This window comes from Varanus komodoensis, unplaced genomic scaffold (genome assembly GCF_004798865.1).
Source record: "Varanus komodoensis strain SLA01 unplaced genomic scaffold, ASM479886v1 scaffold6_4, whole genome shotgun sequence".
NCBI classification, from domain to species: domain Eukaryota; kingdom Metazoa; phylum Chordata; class Lepidosauria; order Squamata; family Varanidae; genus Varanus; species Varanus komodoensis.
Genome location: NW_025336347.1, coordinates 10,298,765 through 10,311,774, shown reverse-complemented (window position 1 = coordinate 10,311,774; position 13,010 = coordinate 10,298,765). Strand labels below are relative to the sequence as shown.

Sequence of the window (13,010 nt, the reverse complement as noted above, 5' to 3'; positions counted from 1 at the left end):
CATAAAACTTGTGCAATGCAGTTTGGAAACAAGAGGCTGACCAGTATCTTGGACCAACCACACAGTCAGACATGCACTGGTGGTCCAGTTTCTTCCAAATAAATGCAACATCAATTCATCCACTGCTGGATGTTATCTACATCCATGTTGCCAGGATCAGCGCCTGATTCCCCCTGCAAGAGCCTGCAGAACCAGGGACGCCTCTGTCGGCGCCTGCAGGGAGCAGCAGAGGGGCGATTCTGCAGCACGGCCGGAAGCCCCGGAGAGCGGTGTAAGAGGCCCCTGCCCCTCTGCTCCTTGCCCCATCAACACGAACCGTCCTGGTGGCTCCCTTGGCTTCCTCCATCACCTTGCCTGAATCTTCCAGCCCAGCGCATCTCCTCAGGTACTTACACCCTCCTCCCTGACCCGGTTTGCTCCAGAACGTGATTATCTTTCCCGACTTTGCGTTCTTGGGCTGTGTGTTTGCCTGGCCCCTCATGTCTTGCTGGCCCTTGACCCTGGACTGTTCAAAGAGGCGTCTCCTGCCTCCAGCCCTCTCTACCTCCAGCAGGGCTCCACCTGCACTGGCACCCTGCCCACAGTTGCTTGCCACCCACACCCTGGACCTCACACGAGCAGCTTGTGAAGTGAAGCAAAAAGAGGAGAGCGGCTTCCTTTGGAGGAGAGTCAGTGCCCCAGAGAGCTCTCCTTTCCTTTTCTGAAAATTAATCCTGAATTTATTCAGGGATCTTTGAACTTCGCTGCGACGCTTGTCCACCCTCACTTGAAACTGCTCGGCTTCTCTTTTAGCACACTCTGAAAACAGCGGTGCTCTTCCCTTCCTCTGGGATGCAGCCACATTAAAAGCTCTTCTGAAGCAGAGGATACCTGGTTTCAGCAGAAGAGGGACACTGAACTAAGCCTTACCTTGTAAATTAGGCAAAAGGGGGGGCACGCAGCCATGGTCTCAATGCCGCCTTCCTTCTTCCCCAGGTCAGAATCATCCCTTAGCACCATCTGTGGCACCACAGTTTGCATCAGACAAGGGTATTCTGGGGCGGTGAGTAATGATTTACACACAGCGTAAATAACAAGCGCACTCCTGACCTTTAGAGGAAGGCGCTCTACTGGGGCAATGCGGTTTGAGAATGCAGCTGCTCTCCAGAGGCTCGGTGCCATGGGAAGGGAAGATGTTAATCACCTGTCATTTCCACAGCTTGAGTCAGTTTGCAGGGACCCACCCCAACCGCCTTGAAAGGCAACGGGAGAAGTCGGTGTGCTGGATCCTTGGCTCCAGTTGCTCAGCCTGCACTTGAACTCTGGAGGGTTGCGATGAGCCGGGAGAGTTAAGCACAGCCCTTTACGAGAGCACAACTGCACGGGCAGACCTTTCCTGCCAACCATTTGGGACGGCGCTGCTTTCTATCTAGCGATCCCGAGTGCAGCAGAGCAGGTTCACTAGCTGCATAGCTCTGAGAAGATGCCACATGGTTCGCAGGACCGTGGGCATGCAGGGGAGAGAGAGAGTCGTCAGCACTCTCAATGTGGTGAACCAGTTCCAAGAAGATAATGGGGTTCCATCACAGTACATGAGATTTAATTGCCAGCCTTGCAAAGAGATGTTGTGCTCACAGCTGAAGAACTGCAGTTTGGCTTTTGATTAAAAACACTTTCTAAATCGCATTAGTCCTTTCAGCTAAATGCGGCTTCTCCTCCCTCTATTTACATATTACAAAATGCATTTTATGACCCCCTGTAATATCATCTGCTAACCATCTAGTCCTAGTGCATTTTTATAGTATCCTTTATAATGAGCAATTAAAGATGATGACTTTGCCAATTAAGAAATTTATGAATGTAGATTTAATTCTCAATTGTTCCCCAGATTGTCTCTGTCTTAAAAAAGAAGTGGCACATCTCTCCTTCTCTCAGTCTCCCTTTTAAAAAAAACTAGTTATGTGCTGTTAATGACTATGAAATAAACAAGCATACCGTGCTTTTTTAAAGTGGGTTGGTACAATGGAGCTGAATAGATATATATTACTACTGAACTTTACATACATGAATTACACATTCTAAAGAGTTAGCTCAGAAAAAAACAGAGAATTGGAAATGAAACAACTCACTTTTCTGATGATCAAGTAGATTTTTTAAGCAGCAAGTCAAGTAAGAGATGAAGTAAAAAGCAAATCCACTTACCAAATCCTGTACAGAACCTGCTGTCCAAGACAGTTTGTCCTTTTAATGGACTAAACAAATGTGAACTGTAATGGATATTTAGCTACAAATCCCTAAAGGCCCAATTATCTCTGCTACTTTAAAAAAATGGACTAGCTTTTTAATTGGACTTTGGCCCTAATTTTATATACAATGAGCAAATCCCACTGACTGGCCAAAATAAGATCACTCACCAGTAACCAGGACTGGGTACAGTGACCCTGCATCTTATCACTTTTGTCATGTCATTATAACATGTCAGGAACATAATTACCAAAATTACCCTGCAAATTTTAAAAGCCAGACTTAAAAGCCAGTTTGAACAGCTACAGACACTAACACAAATTGGAACACAAGGCCTGTTTGCTGACATAACACCCAATATAATATTTAGAGCTGATCAAATGCCCTGCCATAGAGAACAATCTGGCTCCAGGAGGATAGCAGTCAGTGCCTGGTGAGCCTCAGCAGAGAGTATGTCCCATAACTGAGAGGCCACCACTCAAAAGGCCCTTTTCCTTGGTGCCACCAACTGAGCCTCCATCAGAGGTGTCAGTGGAAGTGGGGTACCAGATTTTAATCATAGTCTCCAGGTAGCCTGTGGCTGGGAGAGGTTTTCCATCAAATATTGCCAATCCCAGGCTCAATGGATTTGTTGACATAATATGTTATGTAAACCTAAAAGTTCTGAACTCCAGAATTCATATATTAGCCCAAGCTATTGATTTCCTTAAAATGAGATTCTAGAGACTTACAGCACTTTCCTGGTAGACGGCTTATTTATACACCCATGTAGGCTGAGCATAGCTGGGCATACTGCTCTCCCAGATCTTTGGGGAGCCCTGTCTTCTCTCTTGCCCAAGTCTGTCCAAGCAGCCACAGGGCAGCCTCAAGAACCAGACTTGCAGCTTCTTCACGAAAGACTTGATGCCATCAACTCCTGCAGGGATCCTGGGGACACCTGAGCACGGGCAGTCGAGCCCCGCTTCCCAGAAGGCCTCTTTCCTCCAGGAAGAGTCAGCCATCTTCCTAACAAAAGGAAGCGTTCTGAGCCACTTTACCAGCGCCATCAAGGTGAGTGCCAAGGCACCAGATGAGTTGTATCCAAGGTGCCAGGTAAAGGACACAATTTACACACGCTGTTCACCCGCATTTCATCTGCCTTGATCACATTTGACTGGCGCTACACAACATCAACTTCCCAATCGGGCATTGACTCCAACGCCAACTGTCATGATGATAGGAGTTGTAATCCAACACATCTGGAGGGCATCAGATTGAGGGAGCCTATCCTACATACAGGAGTTAGGATTCATGTAATCCACCAGCAAGCTTTCCAGAGGCAATGCATCGATATAAATGCTATCATTGCTGGCACTTCACATCATCCAAGGGCACAGGATTAGCTTTATTTAAAAAGAAAAAAGGTTAAATAACTACATTTCCACAGAATACACTTGAGCACAAACTCTGCCAGAACAGCGTGGGTTTTCAGCTTTAGCATAGCAAGGCTGCCCTCTTGTGGCTTTATAAAAGACATTGCTCAGTTCATCCACAGAGCATCAGCAGCTACATGAATCTGACTTGTGCAGTTCATTGTAATTACAGCAGTGTTTTTAAAGTAATCAGAGGAGGTCTAAATGAAATTCATCCCTGTCTTAAAGTCAAATTAAGCCATCCACAATGTCTAGGAGTGAAGGCAGCTCACTAGATTGCGCATACATAATTTACAGTGATAAAATATATTTAATATCTCCAATTTGGGTCATAATCTCATTATGGCTCATCTGACAGAATATGCAGCAACACTGCGTTTTTTTTTTTTTTAAGCCTCCTTATTTCTGGCTCTTCCCTCCCCTCACAAATTCTTTCAAAGTCACTTGCCTTGCTGCAATGCCACTAATTTGAGAATTCTCTTTTGTGTACAGATGAATCATCCATGCAAATTAAGCTAAGTCATTAATCATATTAATGTGCCAATGTCACCGATGCCTCCAATTCATCCTCTTTCTCAAACTGCTCCAGTCATCGAAGCCATCGCTGCTTTCCAGTTACAGATGTTTGCATTCTCTGTTCTGACCAGAGCTTCGAGGCTTCTTAGCAGCAAAGACCAGACCTGACGGCAACTCCTGGGAACGGGCTCTCTGTCCTCTTCAGATTGAAGGGCCTTGGCTGTTTTCAATGGCAGCACACACAAATTAGGTGAGCGTTAAGCTGCCTTTATAACTGTAATCAAAGTGTGCCCAGACAGCAGACTTCCAGCTAGCACTTCACCTCCTGCCCTCAATCAAAACCAACAGAGGAACATAATGCTAGAAAGGAATCTGCAATCCCAAAGCAGCAGACGCACCACTGCTGTGCGGTGATAGCTAACTGCACAACTTGCAAACAAGGTCTGTGACACCTTGACCCCAAGGCTGTCCCTGCACTGTCTCCATTTAGGATTCTGGATCTACAGAAAAAGAGGAGGTTTGTCACTTCCTCCTCGCTGCCAAAAGGTCATACAAATATGAAGCCATCGCTCACTTTGGCCTCTTTCAAACACCCACCCAGCCACGTGAGAACTGCTTTCCTATGCCTGTGTGGCTTTCCCAGGCCTTGTGTATAAACCATACAGTGGAGCCGTGGTCCAATTTGAAGCACAGACGCTCATCATGACAGTCCCCACAGCCACCAAAGCAGGAGGCAGCTGTGCTGATCCTGGCAACAATCCAGAGCTAGCAGAAGTATCTGGGGCATTTTGTAAAGCTGATGGGTCTTCATGGTCCATTCAAAACCAAACCACTCCGAGGTGATGCTGAATTTAGCTTACAATCTACAAAAGCCTTTTTCCATATTAGTCCATCCAAAGGCTAATACTACAGAAGGAGTGGTTTGGAGATCTGGAAAGAGCAAATGCAGCAGGGAGCAATACAGAAAAGTACACAGCACCTGTTCCCTGGTGATACAGTAGAACAGGCTTTCCCATCTTGGTGCCCCAGCCCCCCCAGATGAGTTGGACTACAGCTGGCTAGAGGGGTGCTGAGACCGATAAGACTAACACATCTGAGCAGCACCAACTTGGGGAAGGCTGTGGCACTGGCCTTGCTATGAAAGAGCAGAAAGCCCATGCTGCTGGTCAGACCTTTAAATCACAGAATAAAAACAAAATACCTAAAGGGCAGCCATGCAGAAGCAAGCTGAAAAGAAGCTTGGCATGACCTGCAGATCACAGTGCAGGTGTGGATGGGCACTCATCTGCTTCAGCTGTACAATGGAAGAGCAAAGAACTGAAGTGCAGAAGCCTACAAGGCCAGGAAGGGTGGAAGAAGGCATTGCATCCATGAAAGCTGGGGCAGAACCATTCAAATCTTGTCAACTGAACTGGCCGATATCCTTCCTGGTATTGGCCATCTCCGCACTGTAAAGTTATTGTTGATAGTTGGGAAGTCGTGTCCGACCCATCGCGACCCCATGGACAACGTTCCTCCAGGCCCTCCTGTCCTCCACCATCCCCTGGAGTCCACTCAAGCTCACACCAACTGCTTCAGTGACTCCATCCAGCCACCTCATCCTCTGCCGTCCCCTTCTTCTTTTGCCATCTATTGTTCCCAGCATTAGGCTCTTCTCCAGGGAGTCCTTCCTTCTCAGTAGGTGGCCAAAGTATTTGAGTTTCATCTTCAGGATCTGGCCTTCTAAAGAGCAGTCAGGGTTGATCTCCTCTAGGACTGACCGGTTTGACCTCGTAGTTTAAATAGGCTCTCCTACAAGAGAATGTCTCTAACAGAATTCCCACTAGGTAATTAGCTCTGCTCCTTTACAGTTTTAGTTTAACACAAGAACAAAAGTCTCCACTGATCATACAAGCCTGACATCTGCCCACCTAGAAATAAGTTTTTTGCAGAAGGTATTCAGAGCACATGGAAGTTACTCCTTTGCGCCACAAATGCAATGATTGCTCCTGGACTATTATGACCAGTGCTAAGGACATAACCACTTCTATACATTTGGCTCATGCTTTCTCCTGAATCTCACAGGTTTTAAATCTGTGCAGGGAAGGCTGCAGTTACAGCACATCATGAGTAGGAAATGCCAAGCCACGTGGCTCTGCTTGAAAGTGGAAGGCTCTGGAAAAAGCGGAACCCCTTGAGATAGCTCAGAACATCGCAGGTGCCAGGCTGGTGCGCCAGGGACATTTTCTGCCAGGCTGGTGCGCCAGGGACAGTCACTCCTCCCATTGCGTTCTGACACAGTAAGAAAAGGTGCAAGATGATCATTTATCAAACAGAGGGTTTGAGCATGGCCAAATGACTGGAGGTAGGATGCTGCCCCCAGGCTGTTGGACTGCTAGCAACTGTCAAACAGGGATAGCAGGGATGTCCCTGCTAGCAACAGCTCTCCGCGGTCTCGGGCAGAGCCCTTTCGCATCATCCAGTGCAGAAGTGGGCAACCAGAATTAGGCAGGCAGGGCTAGGATGAGTCCCCCAAAGGACAAGTGGCATGAGAGGGGCCGTGGGAGGGCATTTCTCCTGGCATGTCTGCCAGGAACCAGCTGCACTGCACTGACTACAGGACTTCTTCCTTTGGGAAAGGCCCAGGTCCTGGGAAGCAACTTCATCTGTCAACAGCTTCCCCACTGAGCAGACAGACACTGGGCAGGAGAGGCTGCTTGGCCCGCCTACGCTTGTCTTTCCTCACCTTCCCAGCAGGTGAAGGACAAGCCAAGCCCAAGACCTTCTGCAAGTCTGGGTGTGCAGCCACCACTCACTCCCCCAGTCCTCTAGTTTTCTGCAAAGACAGGCCAGAAGAAGAAGATCCCTTTCCCAAAATCCTCCTAAAGCTCCCAGTAGTGCAGGGAGGAGAGGAGAGAATAGGCAGCAGCCAGGGAAGGTACCTAACCATAGTTTGCTTCCACCATTCTTTTTTTAACTGGCAATCCCAAGGACTTGCTCTGAGACCATCTGAATGAGCAACATGTGTTGCACCCCAAGCTATGGACTCTTCCCATGGTTTGTTTTGCGTGTGAGGCCGTGGGGTTGACAGCCAGTGGCTGAGCCCCACACAAAGACAACTCGCAGGTTCCATGTCCTCCCGCTCCTAGCCAGCCTGACCCTCAAACCCACAAAGTTGATGTTTTCAGCTCCATACGATGACCTACTAAGCTAGCCAACCAACAGCTAGTCAACAGTAATTGAGCAATCCTTCTAAAAGCTGAAAAATGCGACTCTCTGAAACAGATGGCTGGATCCCAGATAGTAAATGAACCGTTGCACACACTTGTGTTCTGGTCTGAAAAAGCTCCCCGTGGTAAAGCCACATGGAGCTGGTTAAGAGATGACACCCTGAATGTGACACTTGTGGAATTCACATCACACAAAATGCATTTGAAAAGCAGTAGATTTGTCTATACCTGAGTAACAGCATGGGAAGCGGTCGAATAAAATGAACAGGTTTCTTTTCCCAGCACAAGCATGCGTGAGATCACTTCCAAACATACTGGACTGATAGAGCATCTTTAATACCTTGCACAATGCAATTCTAAAACGAACTGTACTGATAGCTGTGAAGCCATGCTCAAGGTTATGCTGTTGACAGACCAAGCCCTAAGCAACTTGAGGCCAGGAAATCTAGCAGACTTGCTTACCTCACATGCATCCAGCCGGCCTTTAAGATCCTCAGTGGAAGCTCGACTAGTCATTCTGTGGCCAATGCAACGTCATTACAACGTTTCAAAAAGGTGGGCCTTCATGGCAATGGCACCCACCCTCTGGAAAATTCTCCCATGCAGTTCAGGTGGCAGAAAACGTGTTGTTTTAAATGACTCTTGAAAATGCACTTGTTCACCCAGCTTTTCTATACCTTTCATGCATTTCACTGGTAGCCAAACCCAAGACAATGCACACTACTGTATTCCCAGCCACTATGTATGGCTGTGAATGCTGAACAGCAAAGAAAGCTGACAGGAAGAAAACGGATGGCCCTGGAGGAGCACTTTGAGAACACCCTGGACTGACAGAAAGACAGACAAGTGGATCCTAATCTAATCAGGACAGTGTTTTCTCTAGAAGCAAGACTGGCAAAGCTGAGGTTGTGAAGACAAAGGTCTGCTGAGAAGACAATCAAGCCAGGGAAAGTGGAAGGCAGAAGAAGAAAAAGAGGAAGAGGAAGAAGACCAACCCCATCGAAGAAGGCACAGCCCTGTGTTTACATGAGCTGAGCAGGGCTGTGCTGGACAGCACGTTCTGGAGGGTCTTCCTTCATGGGCTCACCGTAAGGTGAAGATTTCTTGAAAGCAACAGTTAATCATATGCTGCTCAATCTTACTGCCCCTTGCATATCTTTTATTATTGCTGCAGCTGAAACTGTTTTAATAGTGTATTTTAAATGTGGTTTTAATATCTCTATGGTAAACTGCTTAGATGTTTTATTATACTAAGCAATATGTAAATGTTATTAATACATTAATTAATAAATAATAAATAATTATCATTTGCAGATAAAAGAGAATCCCATGAGAAAAGCCAGCTCAGGTGTAGGGGAGGTTCAGGTCCTTACCCTGTTACCCCATGGGGCTCACTATGTGACTTTTCGGCTAGTTACTGTGTCTCACTTCAACCTACCTCACAGGGTTGTTGTGACAAAAATGGAAATTAGGTGCACATAAGCTAATAGACTCTTTAAAAGATATAAATGTAAGAAGGACAGACGGATGGATGGACAGAAGGAAGGAGTGCCCAGAAAATGTGTGAACCACTCGGACAGTTTTGGTTATTGAAAGATATAAAAATGTAATAGTTCATGTATTCCTGTATATTAGTTATTTATTCATAAATAAAAAAGCTAAAGATGACCTGAAGAACAAGTGGAGGTGGAAGAAAACCCAAACTTTCTGATATAAGTTTTGCTTTAGGAAATGTATGCAATACAGTTTACAACCAACACCAATTTACCTAGTAAACCCGTAAGTGGGAAACATGGGCAGTACACTGCAGATGCCTTGGTGTGCTCTCTCAGTATGAGGCACATTCTGGTAGCAATGTCCAAAATCTGTCCCCTTCCCATCTTGACAACTGCTATGGGCTTGTGACATATACCTTTTTCCAGGATGCATCACTCCAACACGGTCCGTGTGAAAAGGGTCAAGAATGATAGTCTAGCCTGTGATCTAGATGACAGACTCCAGAATGGCTAACCAGGACCATTTTGCTATTTGAGGCTGTGATGGGCTGTCACATGACCAGTGTGTGTGTGCATTGTCATGTGTGTACATGCAGTGTGTGTCTGTGTGGGGCCGTGCCCCACCCACATTTGAACCAGAACATAAAGAAGAATTCCGATGTCAGTGTGTGAAAGAGGAGTCATTCACCCACCTCTGAACATGATGAATGAGACCCCAAGATGTTAGAGTGCTTATGGGAGCCAACCATCAATTGAGTCAGCAACACAAGCTAGACCAGAGTTAAGTGAGCAGAGCATATAATCCTAAAGTCTTAAAATCCCTACACAAAGGTTCTTAAGTCACCAACAGGACTGCTCAGTAGAAGGAGCACATACAGCATCCTCCAGTCACGGTGGACAATGGCTTCAGTTCTTGCCATGCACAAAAAAAAACCCAGAAATTTAATTTCCTTGGGTTCTTAACTCACTTTCTGTATATCTCACCTTCTTCCAAGGTAGCATACATGGTGCTGACCACATTCGATCTTCACAACTTCACAAAGATCTGAAGTTCTTCACAAAGAACTTTGCAAAGGCAATGATTGGTTCAAGGTCAGCCACTGAGTGTCTTGGGAGAGTGGGGATCCCTTGGCTTCGTCCTAATCCAGTGCAGGCAACCTAGTGCCCACAGCACCCATAATCCCTGGCCATGAGGTGCACTGACTGGGGCTCATGGGATTTGTATTTCAAAGCATCTGGAAGGCTTCTGGTTGCCAATCCTTGCTCTAAACACTGCACCACACCAAGCAAAACTCTTATTTCTCCTACAAGAGTGTACAGACAATCTCCACAGTAATCCCATGTAGTAGAAACCCCAAAATCATAGAACAGTAGAGTTGGAAGGAGCCATGAAGGCCATTAGGTCCAACCCCCTGCTGTTGCAGGTAATAAATGTGAGGTAATAAACGAAATGCTTGTTTTTAAAGGCCCTTAAAATCTCAAGTACTGACCTTTCTTTCTTTGAGAGCCACTGTGGTTTAGAGTGTGGGACTGCGAAGCCAGGAAATTCAGGTTCTAACGCCACTTGCCCATGAAGTTCACTGGGTGATTTTGGGTCAGTTGATCGTTCTCAGCCCAACCTACCTCACAGGGTTTTATTTTCATTCATTCATTCATTCCTTACTTTTCTATACCATCATTTATGTTAAGGAATCTCAGATTCTGAGTTTGTTGCTGTGAGGATAAGGTGCAGCTAAGGTAAGCCACCCTGGATGCCTTACAAGAGGAAAAAGTGGGATATAAATGCAATGTGATGATAATGACAAAGATAAAATGCCTATACCAATCCACTGCCAAAGCCTTCTGAGAATGGTGCTCAAGCATTGATTTCACAGAGTCACTTTTCTGTATTTATGGGGCCACTTTAACTTGCTAGAGAGTACCACTTTGATGTCACTCTGAACCCAGAACCTGGGTCCAAGCTCCATCTGAGCCATAGATCCATAGCCTTTGCTCTCCCTTGTAAAAACCCTTTCCAGTGGGCAAAGGAGATCTGCATATCAAGCACCAGGAACACTTAAAAACGTGCTACAAAATCCCTAACTTGTATCATTTGAATCAGTCAGACAAATTTGCCAAGATGCGATTCTGGTTGCACAGTTCAGACTTTGGGGAAAAGGTTCAGTGATGAGGACTGTGATGAAATCAGAATGGATTACAGGCATTTATACAAAAGAGCAGAACAAGACAGCCCGATCATGTGGGCAGAGGGAAGGTACCCTGCTCCTATTATAACTCACCTTTCTCTACTTTCTGTGGTTAGTAGCAGATATTCTTAGAAACTTCTCTATTCTGCTGTATCCCATGTTTGCAGTGGCCATAAAGACTTCAAGACTCAAATAGCTTTAAATACACCGCAATAAATATAAGTTAGGCAATAAGATGGATAACTTTCATTTCCATGAGAGTTTCCAAGGGCTTCTTGTGCTGGTGAATTTAGTCAGGATCATGGGATGCACTCAGTAGGGCAGTGCTTAAAGGTTGGTTGCAAAAGGAACGTGGTGCTATCATTCAGGTAGGTGCTAAGGTCATGCCGGCTCAGCCATTTGTACGCACCCCCCCCATGTTCTGTTTGCAAAGGTGTCACTTTGTGCTCACAAGTTCTAAAATAGTTGCTTGTCCTGCAGCCCAGATGCAGACACATCTAGAGGTAGGAAACCAGGCTAAGCTTAAGAGGCATTGCTAGGCCCGGCCTGGTGAAGACTGAGCCTGGGCCCTGGGTCTGTTGCCAGAGCCCTGGGCATCTACTGACACCCGTTGAAGGTTCCCCCCCCTCCTCTTAATTGCCATGCGGGGAGCAATGTTCAAAAAGAGGGTCCAAGTGGGACGGAAGGGCTGCAGCCTAGTCATGCAAGCTGCACCTGCTCCGCACCAATCCCCTCTTCTGCGGTCCAAGAGCCCCGTCCTCTTTTGCATTCGGTCATCCTAGTGAGAGAGGGCATCTCAGAGAACTGCCTTGTTCTGCATACTTTTCATCAAAACGAAAACATAAAGATGAATGCATTCACAATGATCGCTGAGCAGAGGTTAGACTTTTGGAACCTGCTTTCTGCCTTGGCTGTGGGAAATGGAGGAAATAAAAAAGACACCATGAGAAATTTTTGCTTCAGCTGAAAGGCCCTTGGGAAGCAAACCAATGCAAGATTAAAGCCAGATTTAGTCATCCTGAATAAATAGCTCTTTGATAGTTTTTCCTGCTAACTTACCACAGGAGAGCTGGTGAAGAGTTGGCCGCTCATTACATTGCGGGGAGGAGGGGGGGAGGCCAGCCCTCTACAATTCAGGACAAGCTACCTCATGTAACATGCTCCCCACAGCAACCTCCAGGGCCATTACAACCTTTTAGGGGGCGGCCTCTTGTCTGTGTGGCAGCCTACTGATTTAGCAGCGACATGGAGACAGGTCTTCTTCAGCGGCTGCCTGTAACATCAACCGGCTTTTTTGGCTCCTTGAAGGTGAGCAAAGGGTTAAGACCTCAATGGTTAAATGGGATAAATTCTGGTGCCAGCTTAGTGGGGATCTGTCGCCCAAGGTCTTGGAAGTCACTCCCCTCCCTTTCTGATGCACCTTTGGGAGTTATCAGAAATTATGGCCTCAAGGATGCTGGAGAGATCAGAGCTGACCTGGAGTGACAGCTGGCCCCGAGGCTTACGAGGTGGGCCACCTCCGCACAGGTCATCTGACCAGCCGGCGAACAGTGAAGCTCTTTGTTCCTCCCTGGGGGTCCCTTTCTGCTGCCTGTGCTCCGTGCCAGAGTCCCATGATGCCCTGCATGCACTGATCCTACAGAAGGCAGATGTTCTATGTACAGCTTAGAGTAGGGCTAGCTTTGTTGTTTTTGGGTCCAAGTAGGTCAACAACACCCCGAGATTGGGGGGTGCTTGGTTGGCTGTAACCTGGACAATTACTGCTTTCCAACTTACCTCTCCCTTCCCCCTTTCCCCCTATTTTATCCTTTTGACCTTTGTGTTTTATCATCCTCCACCTCTATGGTTTACTCTTTTAAATAACCTTGATTGGTTCCCCATGCTGGGTGACTGTGTGCTGAATCCAGCATCTGGTCCAGGAATTGCGGGGGCTCGGGAACGTCTGGGCAGGGCTTGCCCAGATGGCCA

The 13,010-nt window shown here is 46.7% G+C and overlaps 1 protein-coding gene across 1 annotated transcript in view; it reads right to left on the bottom strand.

The window, feature by feature from the left end:
• Positions 1–13,010, bottom strand: part of TAFA4 (TAFA chemokine like family member 4) — a 128,212-nt gene that overhangs the window by 80,836 nt on the left and 34,366 nt on the right. The window lies entirely within an intron of this gene.